Source organism: Hesperophylax consimilis, chromosome 5 (genome assembly GCF_061612785.1).
Source record: "Hesperophylax consimilis isolate HC1 chromosome 5, BYU_Hcon_1.0, whole genome shotgun sequence".
NCBI lineage: Eukaryota > Metazoa > Arthropoda > Insecta > Trichoptera > Limnephilidae > Hesperophylax > Hesperophylax consimilis.
The window spans coordinates 11,242,239-11,261,952 of NC_142840.1; the positions used below are offsets into that span (position 1 = coordinate 11,242,239).

Genomic DNA, 19,714 nt, shown 5'->3' on the forward strand with positions numbered 1-19,714 from the left:
CAATGTTTGAAAATCTCCTACTACCACCACAGAAAGCCGAAAATGTTGCTTGTGTTGTGATGGAAGACTTAGCCAGCCGAGGAATCGAACACGCGACGCTCGGGTGAGACCCAAGCGCTATGCCCACTCAACCACTGACCGGTCAATAATTGCGCCTAAATATTCGAGTTCAGGTTTGCTGCTTAGCTAAGAAGTTGTGTAGATTGCGGAATCGTGTTTTGGTAGGCGCGAGTCAATTTTTATTTTTTAATTTTTTTTTGAAAAGAAAGACAAACATTCCGGGTTACGAATAACCCAACAATGTTTGAAAATCTCCTACTACCACCACAGAAAGCCGAAAATGTTGCTTGTGTTGTGATGGAAGACTTAGCCAGCCGAGGAATCGAACACGCGACGCTCGGGTGAGACCCAAGCGCTATGCCCACTCAACCACTGACCGGTCAATAATTGCGCCTAAATATTCTAGTTCAGGTTTGCTGCTTAGCTAAGAAGTTGTGTAGATTGCGGAATCGTGTTTTGGTAGGCGCGAGTCAATTTTTTTTTTTTTTTTTTTTTTTGAAAGAAAGACAAACATTCCGGGTTACGAATAACCCAACAATGTTTGAAAATCTCCTACTACCACCACAGAAAGCCGAAAATTTTGCTTGTGTTGTGATGGAAGACTTACCCAGCCGAGGAATCGAACACGCGACGCTCGGGTGAGACCCAAGCGCTATGCCCACTCAACCACTGACCGGTCAATAATTGCGCCTAAATATTCTAGTTCAGGTTTGCTGCTTAGCTAAGAAGTTGTGTAGATTGCGGAATCGTGTTTTGGTAGGCGCGAGTCAATTTTTTTTTTTTTTTTTTTTTTTGAAAGAAAGACAAACATTCCGGGTTACGAATAACCCAACAATGTTTGAAAATCTCCTACTACCACCACAGAAAGCCGAAAATTTTGCTTGTGTTGTGATGGAAGACTTACCCAGCCGAGGAATCGAACACGCGACGCTCGGGTGAGACCCAAGCGCTATGCCCACTCAACCACTGACCGGTCAATAATTGCGCCTAAATATTCGAGTTCAGGTTTGCTGCTTAGCTAAGAAGTTGTGTAGATTGCGGAATCGTGTTTTGGTAGGAGCGAGTCAATTTTTATTTTTTTTTAAAAGAAAGACAAACATCCCGGGTTACGAATAACCCAACAATGTTTGAAAATCTCCTACTACCACCACAGAAAGCCGAAAATGTTGCTTGTGTTGTGATGGAAGACTTAGCCAGCCGAGGAATCGAACACGCGACGCTCGGGTGAGACCCAAGCGCTATGCCCACTCAACCACTGACCGGTCAATAATTGCGCCTTAATATTCGAGTTCAGGTTTGCTGCTTAGCTAAGAAGTTGTGTAGATTGCGGAATCGTGTTTTGGTAGGCGCGAGCAATTGCGCCTTAATATTCGAGTTCAGGTTTGCTGCTTAGCTAAGAAGTTGTGTAGATTGCGGAATCGTGTTTTGGTAGGCGCGAGTCAATAAGGAAGTTGAGTGCAAAATATTTTGACTTATAAATTTTTTTTTTCATGTAGATCAAAAAATATCGATTCTAAATATATAAATATATTTCTATATTATTATTCTTAGAAGTAGTTAAACGTTCTTGAAAAAGCATTCAATAGCAATAGACTTTATACGCTCCACGATTGGTCGAAAGAATTCTGACGTCACATGTGTCGTGACTTGTACGTACAACGGATCACCTATGGTGCATCTCTTTCTATTACATGATTGATGGTCGGTTTAGATTAGAGAGGTGTATAGGCCTAACGTTTATTTGGGTTTGTCAAATATATGTACGTATTTGTTGTTATTATTATATGAAATGGATTTCTAAAGATACATATTCGTATAGTGCTTTATAATAATATGTTGTTTATTGCATAACTTAGAAGGTTTTATTATTATACATGTCACATAACATGTGATAAACTTCAGGCCGCCGGCCGCCCAGAAAAGTCTCACAGTGAACTGGGCTGTATATCGTTATTTTACTTTTGGTCTTTACTTTTCTGCGCGGTGGTCCCGAATTCGCGCAGGGCACGTCAACAAAGAGCGACGGCAATACCGTACAAGTACCGTACCGGGCGGGAAAAGCAAATATACTAACTTAAAATATTATTTTAACTATGAAATCTTAATCAATTTTTTTTTAATAACATCAATTCTAATAGACGGTTAACATTGGTAAACAAGATACTGGAATTCCTTGTTGAAGAATTAAAAATTTTTCCATACAAAATGCTTAAGCGACGTGGTTATCACAGTTCGAATGACGTCACACCCACACCCCGCCACTGACAGCTCGGATTCCGCTCGTTTTGGCGGGCTTAATAAAATTTAAACTTTGAGATTTAATTTAATTATGAAAACAAACTGGACTCAACTTCCTTATTGCGCCTTAATATTCGAGTTCTGGTTTGCTAATTGTAGAGCCTTTTATTTAAAAAAATTAGATTCATGCGAGAGCTCCGAAGGGGTGAACATAAGTCACCTATACCGGGGTGGGACAGGGTGGGTGTACCTTCAAAGTTCTGGTTTGCTGCTTAGCTAAGAAGTTGTGTAGATTGCGGAATCGTGTTTTGGTAGGCGCGAGCAATTGCGCCTTAATATTCGAGTTCAGGTTTGCTGCTTAGCTAAGAAGTTGTGTAGATTGCGGAATCGTGTTTTGGTAGGCGGGAGTCAATTTTTTTTTTTTTTCTAAAAAGAAAGACAAACATTCCGGGTTACGAATAACCCAACAATGTTTGAAAATCTCCTACTACCACCACAGAAAGCCGAAAATTTTGCTTGTGTTGTGATGGAAGACTTAGCCAGCCGAGGAATCGAACACGCGACGCTCGGGTGAGACCCAAGCGCTATGCCCACTCAACCACTGACCGGTCAATAATTGCGCCTAAATATTCGAGTTCAGGTTTGCTGCTTAGCTAAGAAGTTGTGTAGATTGCGGAATCGTGTTTTGGTAGGCGCGAGTCAATTTTTTTTTTTTTTTTAAGAAAGACAAACATTCCCGGGTTACGAATAACCCAACAATGTTTGAAAATCTCCTACTACCACCACAGAAAGCCGAAAATGTTGCTTGTGTTGTGATGGAAGACTTAGCCAGCCGAGGAATCGAACACGCGACGCTCGGGTGAGACCCAAGCGCTATGCCCACTCAACCACTGACCGGTCAATAATTGCGCCTAAATATTCGAGTTCAGGTTTGCTGCTTAGCTAAGAAGTTGTGTAGATTGCGGAATCGTGTTTTGGTAGGCGCGAGTCAATTTTTTATTATTTTTTTTTTAAAAAGAAAGACAAACATTCCGGGTTACGAATAACCCAACAATGTTTGAAAATCTCCTACTACCACCACAGAAAGCCGAAAATTTTGCTTGTGTTGTGATGGAAGACTTAGCCAGCCGAGGAATCGAACACGCGACGCTCGGGTGAGACCCAAGCGCCATGCCCACTCAACCACTGACCGGTCAATAATTGCGCCTAAATATTCGAGTTCAGGTTTGCTGCTTAGCTAAGAAGTTGTGTAGATTGCGGAATCGTGTTTTGGTAGGCGCGAGTCAATTTTTTATTTATTTTTTTTTTTAAAAAGAAAGACAAACATTCCGGGTTACGAATAACCCAACAATGTTTGAAAATCTCCTACTACCACCACAGAAAGCTGAAAATGTTGCTTGTGTTGTGATGGAAGACTTAGCCAGCCGAGGAATCGAACACGCGACGCTCGGGTGAGACCCAAGCGCTATGCCCACTCAACCACTGACCGGTCAATAATTGCGCCTAAATATTCGAGTTCAGGTTTGCTGCTTAGCTAAGAAGTTGTGTAGATTGCGGAATCGTGTTTTGGTAGGCGCGAATCAATTTTTTTTTTAAAAAGAAAGACAAACATTCCGGGTTACGAATAACCCAACAATGTTTGAAAATCTCCTACTACCACCACAGAAAGCCGAAAATGTTGCTTGTGTTGTGATGGAAGACTTAGCCAGCCGAGGAATCGAACACGCGACGCTCGGGTGAGACCCAAGCGCTATGCCCACTCAACCACTGACCGGTCAATAATTGCGCCTAAATATTCGAGTTCAGGTTTGCTGCTTAGCTAAGAAGTTGTGTAGATTGCGGAATCGTGTTTTGGTAGGCGCGAGTCAATTTTTATTTTTTAATTTTTTTTTGAAAAGAAAGACAAACATTCCGGGTTACGAATAACCCAACAATGTTTGAAAATCTCCTACTACCACCACAGAAAGCCGAAAATGTTGCTTGTGTTGTGATGGAAGACTTAGCCAGCCGAGGAATCGAACACGCGACGCTCGGGTGAGACCCAAGCGCTATGCCCACTCAACCACTGACCGGTCAATAATTGCGCCTAAATATTCTAGTTCAGGTTTGCTGCTTAGCTAAGAAGTTGTGTAGATTGCGGAATCGTGTTTTGGTAGGCGCGAGTCAATTTTTTTTTTTTTTTTTTTTTTTGAAAGAAAGACAAACATTCCGGGTTACGAATAACCCAACAATGTTTGAAAATCTCCTACTACCACCACAGAAAGCCGAAAATTTTGCTTGTGTTGTGATGGAAGACTTACCCAGCCGAGGAATCGAACACGCGACGCTCGGGTGAGACCCAAGCGCTATGCCCACTCAACCACTGACCGGTCAATAATTGCGCCTTAATATTCGAGTTCAGGTTTGCTGCTTAGCTAAGAAGTTGTGTAGATTGCGGAATCGTGTTTTGGTAGGCGCGAGTCAATTTTTTTATTATTTTTTTTTTAAAAAGAAAGACAAACATTCCGGGTTACGAATAACCCAACAATGTTTGAAAATCTCCTACTACCACCACAGAAAGCCGAAAATTTTGCTTGTGTTGTGATGGAAGACTTAGCCAGCCGAGGAATCGAACACGCGACGCTCGGGTGAGACCCAAGCGCCATGCCCACTCAACCACTGACCGGTCAATAATTGCGCCTAAATATTCGAGTTCAGGTTTGCTGCTTAGCTAAGAAGTTGTGTAGATTGCGGAATCGTGTTTTGGTAGGCGCGAGTCAATTTTTTTTTTATTTTTTTTTTTAAAAAGAAAGACAAACATTCCGGGTTACGAATAACCCAACAATGTTTGAAAATCTCCTACTACCACCACAGAAAGCTGAAAATGTTGCTTGTGTTGTGATGGAAGACTTAGCCAGCCGAGGAATCGAACACGCGACGCTCGGGTGAGACCCAAGCGCTATGCCCACTCAACCACTGACCGGTCAATAATTGCGCCTAAATATTCGAGTTCAGGTTTGCTGCTTAGCTAAGAAGTTGTGTAGATTGCGGAATCGTGTTTTGGTAGGCGCGAATCAATTTTTTTTTAAAAAAGAAAGACAAACATCCCGGGTTACGAATAACCCAACAATGTTTGAAAATCTCCTACTACCACCACAGAAAGCCGAAAATGTTGCTTGTGTTGTGATGGAAGACTTAGCCAGCCGAGGAATCGAACACGCGACGCTCGGGTGAGACCCAAGCGCTATGCCCACTCAACCACTGACCGGTCAATAATTGCGCCTAAATATTCGAGTTCAGGTTTGCTGCTTAGCTAAGAAGTTGTGTAGATTGCGGAATCGTGTTTTGGTAGGAGCGAGTCAATTTTTATTTTTTTTTAAAAGAAAGACAAACATCCCGGGTTACGAATAACCCAACAATGTTTGAAAATCTCCTACTACCACCACAGAAAGCCGAAAATGTTGCTTGTGTTGTGATGGAAGACTTAGCCAGCCGAGGAATCGAACACGCGACGCTCGGGTGAGACCCAAGCGCTATGCCCACTCAACCACTGACCGGTCAATAATTGCGCCTTAATATTCGAGTTCAGGTTTGCTGCTTAGCTAAGAAGTTGTGTAGATTGCGGAATCGTGTTTTGGTAGGCGCGAGCAATTGCGCCTTAATATTCGAGTTCAGGTTTGCTGCTTAGCTAAGAAGTTGTGTAGATTGCGGAATCGTGTTTTGGTAGGCGCGAGTCAATAAGGAAGTTGAGTGCAAAATATTTTGACTTATAAATTTTTTTTTTCATGTAGATCAAAAAATATCGATTCTAAATATATAAATATATTTCTATATTATTATTCTTAGAAGTAGTTAAACGTTCTTGAAAAAGCATTCAATAGCAATAGACTTTATACGCTCCACGATTGGTCGAAAGAATTCTGACGTCACATGTGTCGTGACTTGTACGTACAACGGATCACCTATGGTGCATCTCTTTCTATTACATGATTGATGGTCGGTTTAGATTAGAGAGGTGTATAGGCCAAACTTTTATTTGGGTTTGTCAAATATATGTACGTATTTGTTGTTATTATTATATGAAATGGATTTCTAAAGATACATCGTATAGTGCTTTATATTAATATGTTGTTTATTGCGTAACTTAGAAGTTTTTATTATTATACATGTCACATAACATGTGATACACTTCAGGCCGCCGGCCGCTCAGAAAAGTCTCACAGTGAACTGGGCTGTATACCGTTATTTTACTTTTGGTCTTTACTTTACTGCGCGGTGGTCCCGAATTCGCGCGGGGCACGTCAACAAATATCGACGGCAATACCGTACAAGTACCGTACCGGGCGGGAAAAGCAAATATTCTAACTTAAAATATTATTTTAACTATGAAATCTTAATCAATTTTTTTTTAATAACATCAATTCTAATAGACGGTTAACATTGGTAAAAAAATACTGGAATTCCTTGTTGAAGAATTAAAAAATTTTCCATACAAAATGCTTAAGCGACGTGGTTTTCACAGTTCGAATGACGTCACACCCACACCCCGCCTCTTACCGCTCGGATTCCGCTCGTTTTGGCGGGCTTAATAAAATTTAAACATTGAGAATTAATTTAATTATGAAAACAAACTTTAAAAAAAAATACCAGTATTTAAGTTTGAATGCGAACATTGATAAAAAAAAATTAAAAAAATGGACTCAACTTCCTTATTCTTGCACCTTGATTTCATTTAGTTAGATTACATTACTATAGGGCCAATATGTATCATAAAGTCGATTCCAAAGCCTTAATAAAGACTGTTTGGTATGGCAACCACATTCTAATTCCTGCAAATATAATTAACTTTTGGACAATAAAAGACTTGTGGTAGGCCCTATGTTCAACTTTTGTACAGATTCGTACTAGGCCTATATATACTCTAGGTATCTAATCTTTTTACATTACAAAACAGTACACTTATGGGAAAGTAAAACTAGCATTATTTGGAGTCTATGTGAAAATTTGGATGCCATATAGTATGTTCAAGGATAAGTGAGCAATGAAGGAAGTTGGGCAATTCATTGATTCATATACTTACTTAGAAAAATTTAGCATTATAGACCAAAAACAATATGGCTTTCAAAAGAAAAAAAGCACAGAGAATTTATTACAGGATTTTTCAAATTATATTAATAATGAATTAAACCATAAAAGACATGTTTTAGTACTATTTATAGATAACTCCAAAGCGTTTGATACAATTGACCCATAGAAATTATTAAAAATCTTAGAAGCAATTGGAATTAGAGGTAACCTACTTAATTTGTTTAAAAATTATTTATTTAATAGACATATCTGTGTAAAAATATTAGAAAAAATGAGCTGGAGGAAAAAAATCTATGCTGGAGTCCCGCAGGGGTCGATTTTGGGTCCAACCCTTTATATTATATTTGTATCAATAATGAAAAAAATATTTAAATATGTAAGACACTTTGTATATGCTAACGACACTGCTCTTGTCATATCCGATGAACAATTATCCATTGCGATTAAATATATGCAACATGACTTTACTTCCCTGATAAAATGGTCACATGACGCAGGTCTAATCATTAATACCAAGAAAACTAAATTGATGCACATACGGTCTCCACATGCTTCATTTCAGATCATGCCTAAAATAATTTCACATAACTTTATATGTATTCATCAAAACATTTTACAGCCCTGTATGTGTGAATGTATTGAACTGGTAAATGAATACGTTTATTTGGGGGTGACTGTTGATTGTCATTTCAAATGGGATACACAAATAAACAAAACTTGCAAGCGGCTGAGAGCGATAGTGGGTAGGATATACAAACTGAAATGTTTCGTTCCGGTGAATATTTTAAAAATTATTTACTTATCACTCGCAGAATCAACTTTACGGTATGGTTTAACTACTTGGGGTCACTCTTGTAAAACTAATTTAAACCACCTGCAATCAGTACAAAATTCTATGGTTAAGTTATTAGCTCAAAAACATATATTTTCACAGAGACGAAACATATCATTGTTGTATCGGAATTTAACAATATTACCGGTGCAGGCCTTATTATGGTACAAAATATTGATTCTACATATATCTGAGTCTGATTATAAAAAGAAAGTGGAACATGAATATAATACAAGGTTTACAAAGAATGAAGGAATGCTTGTTCCAAAATATAATAATAAATACGGATGGCGAACCCTAGAATTTAACGTGCCAAAAATGCTTAACATGTTACCCATTAATATAAAAAATTGCGATTCTACAAACAGATTGAGATATATGCTGAAACAATGGTTACTAAATAGAGATAGTTTATATTAATTTAGGTGTGTTAATTGTATAGTTATAGTATGTGTGTATGTAGGTAATTGATCATTAACATCCTGTTGACAAACTGCTTTATTGCAGTTTAACGGGATTGTAGCTTGAAAACCAATAAAAAATAAAATAAAATTTGATATTATTTTATTAATGGAAAATAATATATTACACCACACAAAGGAAATATAAACATTGAGGGAACAAACCCCTTTAAAAACATGACAGATAAATCCTGAATTGAGCCGATCAGGTTCTGCCCCATCCTGAAATTTATGTTTAATAAATTGCTCCAACAATAGAGACACATCTCGTACTGAGGAAACTCCAGCTTCAACAAGCCTGTTGATCTCCTGTATCAGGTCAGGATGAATTTGTTGGGTCATCTTGGCCGCGTCTCTGCTGTGGTTGTGGCTCGCTTCTCCGATTGCCGAGACGTAATAACGTAGCACACATTTAGGTGGGCTGGTGGATTGAAGGGCTGTGTACCGGACAGCAGGCGGATGGACATAATCATTAAAATAATTAAGGAAATGAATATTTACTGTTATCATGCAATTAACGATGCCGAATCCCTTTTGAAGCTTATCACCGGACACGTATCATGTTTCAAATGGGATTTAACCGTAGTAATTAAAATTTGGTTATTTTTTCTTGGTTCCTTAATGCTCTCATGCATCCTGTTTAGAGATAAGAATATTTGATGTACATTAACACGTGTTCAATTCGAACTCAATAAATATGCAAACAACTGCCACAATCAGTCAGTTGTCCGACGACATTCGCAAGTTGTGTTTCTTTGAAAATCCTTACATAAGGTACCCCCGAGAGGAAACCGGCATTTACAGTCGATGTTACTGGCGTAGGTGTCCAGTACATTTATGGTCCTTCGAGCCGGATTTTCCTCAGAAAATCAAGAAACATGACACCGTCACTGCGCTCCTGGAAAGGCGCTGAAGCACCTGCTGCTTCCAGGAGAGGATTAGTGCCGGCACCCGAAGACAGCGGCAACTCATGCTCTACTTGGGAAACAGTAAGAGCACTACAGGAGGAGAATTGGCGCTTACAACGCCAATTAGAAGAAGATTGGCGCTTACAACGTCAACAGGAAGAGATTCGGTACTTACAAAGCCGGGAAAAAGAGTGTACACCATCACTGCGCTCCTGGAAAGGCGACGAAGCACCTACATCCAGGGGAGGATTAGTGACGTCACATGACAACAGCGATAACTCACAATTTATAGAGGAAATCGCTAGACCGTTGGGGGCAGAGCTTCGGAGACAAGAGAGGTCATTCTATCGTAGACAAGAAGAGGCTGCACGACGTTTCCACTGCCTACTAGAAGAATCTACTCGGCGCTTTTGGCTTAATCAAGATGAGCAAGAAGAGTGCAAACGGCGCTTCCGTCGTCTACAAGAAGAGTCTACACGGCGCTTCCATAATCAACAAGACGAGGCTGCACAGGAAATGGGTGCAGTAATGGCAGCTTACCTTTGTAGCGTCCCGTTGCTCCCCCACTTAGTACCATCTGAGGAAAAACGGCAGACTTCGTTCTCACCTCAGCAGATTACGCCCGATGGATCCACGGCTGTGATGGACATTCCACAGTTACCGTCATCTTCTGAGCAGATGCTTCATAAAAATGAAGAAAATGAAAATGCACACGGTGCAACTCGTCAGGGTGGCTGGAAGTCCACCCTCACACTACTGCCTGAGGATAAACCGGAGACACCGTTCTCACTTCAGGATCCGCCAGAGGATTCCACGGCTGTGATAGAAAAGGCACAGCTACCGTTAACCCCTGTGCGGCAGCTTCATAAAAATGAAGAAAATGAAAATGCACACGGTGCAACTCGTCAGGGTGGCTGGAAGTCCACCCTCACACTACTGCCTGAGGATATACTGGAGACACCGTTCCCGCCTCAGGATCCGTCAGAGGATTCCACGGCTGTGATAGAAAAGCCACAGCTACCGTTAACCCCTGAGCGGCAGCTTCATAAAAATGAAGAAAATGAAAATGCACACGGTGCAACTCGTCAGGGTGGCTGGAAGTCCACCCTCACACTACAGCCTGAGGATATACCGGAAACAACCTTTGTGCAGCATCTTCATAAAAATGAAGAATATTACGAAACATTGTCGCTAAGTAATGTTGGCGAAAAGAAACGACTCGCAAGGAAAGGGGTCGACAACCAGGCACATAATATGGCGCTGATGGAAAGCGAAATTAATGATGCCGCATTATCATCCGGAGGCGTATGGAGCCCCGGAAACACCATTCACGAAGACGATTCAAGATTTGTAAAAATAGTGAAATCTGTGAAAATTGTGAAATCTTTGAAAAATGTGAAAATTATGAATCTGCCGAGTGACATTTATCAGCAAATTAATGTACGTGAAATCAGAACACCGGTGGCACAAGAAGTGTATCAACACCTAATATTAATCAAACGAGAGAATGGAAATGCCTTTGTTCCACAAGAAAAAAGTGAACAAACTGTTTATGTTAAGCCTATAACGACGCCCGAAGACACAAGCCATGAAAAAATAAACAATAATAACATGATTGCGCACGCGGCAGTTGTGCCTACAAAAAGTTTTGAAGAAATCTTCCAATATAAACAATGGAGAAAGTCAACTTGGTTCTTAGATACCGGACAAAGAATCGCCATTGCAGCGTAATTGAAATAAAGATTGGAATAAATAATAAGGAACCAGATAAGGTTCAGATAAACCCAATAAAAAGAGTCACATGAGAGACAGTAATAACAATAACACTGATTCACGAACTTGAACTACAAACGAAAGAATTGTTTATTATAAACAAATACCTCACATGTAAACACTTGACATGTGGGTCACATAACCGAAGGCCGCCCTTTACTTAACAGGCGATTCGTTCATTCATTCTGCTGAAATATGAAAGCTGATTACTTTAACGATCACTTCATGCCGTCAAAAGATACGGATTTTTAATTGAAATTGAAGACAACATAGCAGTACCTCTCAACGACAGAAACTTCAACGAATATCTACACTTGGAAAATACCAACACACCTGCTGTGAAAACCATTGTTCTTCACACCTTAAGAAGATACCTTGCTGTCCGAGGAAACTATTTGGTGAAAAATACTTTTTCACGTTGGGGGTGTACCGGACAGCAGGCGGATGGACATAATCATTAAAATAATTAAGGAAATGAATATTTACTGTTATCATGCAATTAACGATGCCGAATCCCTTTTGAAGCTTATCACCGGACACGTATCATGTTTCAAATGGGATTTAACCGTAGTAATTAAAATTTGGTTATTTTTTCTTGGTTCCTTAATGCTCTCATGCATCCTGTTTAGAGATAAGAATATTTGATGTACATTAACACGTGTTCAATTCGAACTCAATAAATATGCAAACAACTGCCACAATCAGTCAGTTGTCCGACGACATTCGTAAGTTGTGTTTCTTTGAAAATCCTTACATAAGGTACCCCCGAGAGGAAACCGGCATTTACAGTCGATGTTACTGGCGTAGGTGTCCAGTACAGGCTGCCTTCACTTGTTTCAGAATCTGAAAACAAGCCACAATGTTTTACTATAAATAAAAATAACAGAACCCTACAAAAACAGTAATTATTGGTTTGGTAGGCAGTAAAAAATATAAAATAATATTTTCAACAAAAAAATATCTGATTTCCTGAAGGGCACAGGGAAGTATGCTTCACACTTTCTATTTTGCAGTGTTGAGGCCCTGGGAATCATATTTCCGGCCATGGTACTGTGCTGACATCTACCATGGCAGCACAGTCAAATTTAATAGATACGAATGTTGAAAATGGGTTTAAGTAAGCGATGGGAAGTTGCGTATTCCCACCACATTTCCTTCTAAACAAATGTGTGTTGTCCAAAACGGTATTTGTATAACCTTGCATCTAACCAGTGTTGTGAAAATAGATACATTTTTGTGTATCTGTATCTAGCTATATTTCTATAACTGTATCTGTATCTAGATACATTTTTACTAGTATCTGACACCTCAGATACTTTCAGATACTTTATTTTCGAAGTTTTTTTTTTAAATTAACTCCACACAGGAGGCCCTGAAGAAAATAATTTCCCTCAGGGTCTATGTCATCTTTGGGGATGCTGTGTGGAGGGTCTTTTTGTGGAGAGGAAGGAGTGAACATGGGTCTTGAAGAGTCCCATGTTGTAGGAGGGAGGAAACACAGAGGCCGGCAGTTCGTTCCACAGCCGAGCTGTTGAACTTAAGAACGAATCGTAGAAGCGACCCGTTCTCATGTGACAAATGTCAACCGTGTACAAATCTTGGGCGCGCGTTTGGGTGTATCCCGACTACGCACCGGTGCCGAAGGGATCAATGACGCTAGTTCCTCAGAGCATCTTACATTGTAATACCGATAGAACAAGGACAGCATACCTACCTGATGCCTGTGCTCTAAAGTTGCAGTCCGTTTGGGGAATTAATTAAGATTGGGGAATCTATCAAACGGACCGCCCGTTTTTGCACAGAGTCAAGGGTTTTTTTCAGGTATTTAGGGGCTCCGGACCAGAGATGGCTGCCAAATTCGACAGTAGGGCGCACTTGCGATTTGTACAGGGTCAGCAGTTGTGTACTATTAAAGTATCTGCGGGCCCTTTACAGTACGTCCAGCTTCTGAGAGGCCAGCTTTACTCTGGCTTCGATGGAGCTCCCGTACCTGAGCTGGTCACTTATAGTTACACCAAGCATATCAATGGAAGGCCTGTTCGGAAGATTGCTTCCGTTGAAGGAGACTAGATTATCATTTGGATCCCTTTTAGACGTAATCAGACAGGATTGGGTCTTTGAAACATTAAATTCGACGAGATTATTTTTACCCCAGGAGGAAATACTCTCGAGATAACCGTCCATTCTCTGCTTCAAATCCCTCCGAGCCGTTGGAGTTTGTGTGCCCTTTGGGGGCTTGTCAAACAAAAAGCTATCATGAACTGTACTGTCATCCGCGTAACAATGAATCGGTGCACATGTCAAAAGGTCATTGATGTGCAACAAAAACAAAGTCGGAGATAGAACCGATCCCTGTGGGACGCCAGCATTTATAGAGTGAAAGAGAAGTGAACTTCTTTACCGATTTTCTCTAGTTAATTTTAAAGTTTTCTCACAGATTCATGACACAGATTCAGCTAGTGGGTACCTTTGTCCATCTAGTGTATAATATTTTATAGCAGTTTATATACATGGGTCCTAACCTGAGTAACCGAGTACCAGGATACCCCCGTATATAAAAAAAATGAATTTAAAAAATAAAATAAAAATAATGAATAATTTTTTTTTTTTTTTATTTTCCATCAGAACCCAAAGTAATCAAGTTACACATAGTTCACGTATTTTTAATTTATCCAAGGGGCGTCGGGTACCCGGGTAGTAATATGCTACCCGGGTACTTGCGAGTATCACCGCTTGCAGGCCAATTTGCCAATATCTTTTTGGGCAACGAATAAAACAAGCAAGTGTAAATATGTAAAATAATCACAAGCGTTTACGTCTACCGTCTTTAAGAAATTAAAGTAATCGCTGTTTTCGATAATATATATATATATATGATATTATTTTCAAACCCAGATGATATTATTTTCGTAATTGGAGACTTTATGCCCACCATAACATGGAAACCACAAGATAAAAATTCACACTTAACACCTGAAAATTTAAATTCAATTACTTCCTTACTTACTGACACAATCCATTACTCTGAACTGAACCAATATAATTCCATCAAAAATGCCAATAAACGTATACTAGATTTAGTTATCTGTAATGAGGAATGCCTTGTATCTCAAGCATACAACCCTCTTGTCAAAGAGGATTTACACCATCCATCGCTCAAAATCATACTACAATTAGACACACTTCCAACTATCAATGCTCCACCAAAAGAAATTTGTCGGTATGATAAAGCTGATTATGATTTAATAAACCAACACCTGTCTAAAACAGACTGGTCTTTTACTCACGATAATGCTGACGTTGACGAAGCAATTTATACTTTTTATGACATTTTAAATAACACCATTAACCAGTTTGTCCCCAAACGTTTCATCAAAAAGAAAAAATTTCCCAACTGGTACTCACCTCCCCTAATCAAAATCATAAATGAGAAACAAAGACTACACAAAAAATGGAAATCAAATAATAATCCAGTTGATTACATAGAGTTTTCTATCAAACGAATACAACAAAAACACTTACAGAAACATTGTTACACCCAATATATAAATTCAGTTGAGTCTAGTATTCCAACTAACAATAAAAGTCTCTGGAACTACGCTAAGAACAAAAATAGGACAAATGGCATACCACAAATCATGAACCTAAAAGACGAGTCAGGCACCGGTGCTCATCAAGTGTGCCAACTGTTCTGTAAACACTTCCAATCTACTTACGTAAGCGATGAGGGCACGGATGATCCCAGTAATATAGATAATTCTACCTGCGTTAATAATGATAACCCGATCGGGGACGTACAAATAAGCAACTCATTGGTCAATAAATACTTGAATGAATTGGATGTTACAAAGGGTGCGGGTAGTGATGGTATCTCGCCATTTTTTATCTCAAAATGTGCCAAAAATCTTGCATTTCCTTTAACTAACTTATTTAACATGTCTTTAAAAAAAGGAATATTTCCTACAAAATTCAAAGAAGCCATTATAATCTCCATCCATAAAACTGGTTCAAAAAGTAACATTGCAAACTATCGCCCAATCTCAATACTCACAGTATTTAGTAAACTCTTTGAGCGTATTGTGTACGATCAAATTTATATAACTATTGTCCGCAGCATACAAAATCAACAACATGGTTTTTTACAAAAAAGGTCAGTAATAACAAACTTAGTCAACTTTACTGAATACTTAACAAGCAATATGGATAATGGACACCAAGTAGATGTTATCTACACAGATTACTCGAAAGCTTTCGATAAAGTTAACCACTCTATCCTCATTAAAAAATTACACCAATTAGGAATCCATGGCGACTTACTTAGGTGGCTAACTTCATATCTGCAGAAAAGACTACAGTGCGTATCAGTTGAGGGAACTAAGTCTAGTTTCTTAACTGTGCCCTCTGGCGTACCGCAGGGTTCCCATCTGGGACCATTACTGTTTAATGTATATATATTTGATATTTATAAATGTTTTTTACATGCTAACTACCTTGCATATGCAGATGACAAAAAAATATACTTAGTAATCAAATCTATCAATGACTGCATAAAACTTCAAGAAGACCTAAATCGTCTTTTTGCATACTGTAAATTAAACAAATTAATCATAAACATTTCTAAGTGCAACAAATTATCTTTTACGCGCAACAAAAATAAAATTTATTTTAATTATAACTTTCATGATACACATATCAATGAAATAGAATCAATCCGTGACCTTGGGGTAGTACTGGATGTAAAACTAAATTTTATCAAACACATTAACGAAGTAATCAACAAAGCCAATAAAATGTTGGGATTTATAATTCGTATATCTAAACCTTTTCGCAATATTAAAACCATGTATTCCCTTTACACCACATATATCCGCCCCCACTTAGAATACTGCACACTAATTTGGGCACCGTTCTACCAATGCCATATTGACAGAATCGAAAGTGTGCAAAACAAATTTTTTAAACACATAAATTATAAATTTAAATTACTCTTTGCAAATAACACCGAATCCTTAAAATTTCACAACTTTACTCCACTTCAAACACGTAGATTAATATCTGATCAAATATTTTTATACAAAATTCTGAATAACGGCCTGGACTCTCCTGAACTCGTAAATTATTTAAGAATTCACATACCTACAAGGCCAACCAGACAAAACCATTTTTTTCATTTGCCCGCGTGCAGAACCAACCTTAGAAAAAATTCTCCAATCCCCCGTATATGCGCGCAATATAACACGCAATTTAATAATATCGATATTCTTAATAATACTCTTGTGAAATACCGAAACGAAGTCAAGCGCACGACCACAAATATTAATTAAATTAATGCACAGTTATAGAAAAGGTACAACATGAGCGTCTCCTGTCCCCATCCCATCTTCCTCTGCCTCTTGCCCTTTCCTATTCCTTCTTCCTTCTAATATATTTATATGATTTTTATTTTTTTTGTTAATTTCATTTTCAGTCAATCTTGTATTATATCACATTAACCAACATTAGCATAAGAAACTATTTTGGCTTACCTCATATGTAACCTCTTGTATAACTAATCCTGTAAAAAAATGCTGTTTGTTTCTTACAATAAATAAATAAATAAATAAATAAATATATTTTTTAAGTTTTCCCCCAAAAAAGAAGAAAAGTATCCGAGTATCTGTGATTTACTTTTAAAAAGTATATGTATCTAGATACAGATACAATTTTACAATGTATCTTGTATCTGTATCTAGCTACGAATTTTGCCAAGTATCTGTATCTAGATACTTAGTATCTGACACAACACTGCATCTAACTATAGTGAAAACATTAAAATAATGTTATAAAGTGATTGCCCATGTAGGGATAAGCAGAGAAAAGAAACTATCATACCTTGGTTTTTGCTCTTTCTGCAATTTGAGGTGGAACAGGAAATTATGGAAAATATTTTATTTGTTTTACACTCATCGTTGCGGGACAACCAAGTTTCTTGGAGTCCAAAACTCGGAACCTCTTCTTCTTATGGTTTGGGTGATCAGCCTGAAAGAACAATTCAAGGTATAGGGTCTAATAGGCTTATACGTATAAGACGCATATTATTCGTGCGGCAAATAAATTGCCCATGGTTAACTTATTTGACGCAGATGATTAACTTTTACAAAAGTTGTTAGGGCCTATGCAATGTTGACATTAGTATAAAATTACAAGTGTGGTTATAATCCAGTGTGATATGAATTAAAATTGTGAAATTAGATATAGCTGCAGGGGCTTTAATTAATTTGGCACTTTGAGCACGGTCTTCTTTAGACTAACACGACAGGAGGATGTGTTACGAGCCACGGCACACGTTTTAACACACAAAGATTAATTGTAATTGGTGTGATTGTCGTGATAATCTAAATGAGACGGAGCTGCAACTGCCATATTAGGAAGGCCCCTGGTGTAATCTAGTCCTAGCTTACCTAGGCCCAGGCCCATCGCTTTTTATTTTATTTTAAACACATCACCGACGATACGGTGATCATTTTGGGGTTATAGACATTAATCTTGGACCAGAGAGTCCTCGGTGCTCTGTCAATGCTACTATTGAAAGACGAGGGGGAGTAGGCCTAGCTGATGTGGTTCAAGGGTGTATTAACATACCAATTCAACTTTCTTTTCTTCTTGTTATTTGGGCGGTGTAGTCGGGGGCCTTGGGCGCACTCTCTGTACGCATTCATACCGAATGTAAATGGCATCCCAAAGAACTCCACTGTAGGCGGGCAGAACGTGTATACTGCATCTGAAAGATTGGAAATGTTAATTTCGAATAAGTCGTAAATATTAGCAGCTGCTTATGAACTGAAGAAATGGGAAGGCCTACCCTAGACCTAGGCCCTAAGGTTTAGAACTTACCTCCCAACTTCTTTTTCATACTGTCTCTCGTTGAAAAAGAGTGCCCCAACGCGTTCACAGAACACAGACATGCTTCATAATTTACTTCATTGTCAATGTATCCACTGATAACACCTGTCTCTGAATTCTTTTTGAAATTACTTAACGAAACTTCTAAAAGACGGTCTAAACCGGCACTCAAAGACGCCAATTCTGTTGATTTCTGACGTTTCTTTTCACCGCCCACCGCGTTTCACTGATTTTGCATCACAGTGATCACAGGCAGTGATAAACAATTCACTCGGAACACATTCGGGTATGCTCGGATATGTTGGCCACGCCCCCTGTCGACTAGTCGCTGTGCATATAGCGACTCCCGAATTCAATGAATTGAAACATGTGTTTACCAAAGATTTTACACTCTCTAATCTCTGACTGGAACTATTGCACCATAAATAAACCACCCACTGAGAGTGGTTCATTTATGCACCCACTATTGCTCTCTATTCAATATCAATAGTTTTTTTTTTTTTTTTTAAATATGTGTAGGTGGCACGAAATGAAAGGGGAGATATTAAAAGTACTACTTCAAACTTATTTTTTTTATTACGTGCAAGATTCCCAACTGCTTCTAAGGGGGGGATTTGGGGAAGAGTTGGGTTTAGTGGGGATAGGGGTGGCCGAGGGGGTTAAGGTGGGAGAGGTGCGAGGGGGTAATTCAGTGTTTTTATTTTTTTAGGCGATTATCGCACAAGTGTCCCAACCGCTCCTAACCGTTTGGATCTGGAGCCCATTATGGGATTCAAAATTCCTCATACAACAATTTGTGTGAGATATATACGTAGGTATTTTGTCCCGTTCGATGCTTGCCAATCACATGAGTCATGAGGTGGTGATTTTTCTCGGAGTTCTTTAGCCGAATTTTTAAATTTTACCGTTCTAGCTCACTGAAAACACATGAGCCGCCCCTGCCATTACTAAAAATGCTCATATACCGGCAAAGTCCATTGGAAGCACGGGTAAATCACCCAGTGAGGCCTACATTAACCTTTCCGGGAGTAAGTTATGTAATGCTGGCCGTGCTCTGGGGAGTGAGTTTTTTTTACAAAAATAAAAAAATATTTTTTTTGATTAAATTTTATGATAGTATGCAAAATAAATAACAGCTAATATCTCTGTCGATAATGATGTAAAATGTTTAAAATTAATATATAATATAATATATATAATATGCCCATAGATAGCAATACGATGCATATTTACAGAATATGCATCAAATATGAATATGCAACCCCTGTCGTCCATAGCCGTCCATAATCCTTTGGCGAAAGTGTGTACCGTCGTCCATTAGCGTCCATACTCCCGGAAAGGTTAACAAATAATATTTTAAAATACGTCAAGTATTGAAAATTTAAAAAAGAAATAAAAATAATTTTAAAAATCGAAAATAAGGATATTATACTCGTTGATTGCTTTATTGTGTTTAGAATTTGTATTTCTTCATCACATAATATTTTAAAACA

General features: G+C 38.7%; 1 long non-coding RNA gene across 2 annotated transcripts; it reads right to left on the bottom strand.

The window, feature by feature from the left end:
- Positions 1 to 12,102: 12,102 nt before the first annotated feature.
- LOC149423528 (uncharacterized) lies at positions 12,103 to 18,395 on the bottom strand. Of its 2 annotated transcripts, XR_016302216.1 has the most exons (4): positions 18,213 to 18,395; positions 17,961 to 18,099; positions 17,211 to 17,357; positions 12,103 to 12,182 (listed from the first exon to the last, which is right to left on the bottom strand). It is a non-coding gene; the product is annotated as an uncharacterized LOC149423528 (long non-coding RNA). The 2 variants fall into 2 exon arrangements; XR_016302217.1 differs by lacking the exon at positions 12,103 to 12,182 and having other exon boundaries at positions 16,992 to 17,357.
- Between the last annotated feature and the right edge of the window lie 1,319 nt (positions 18,396 to 19,714).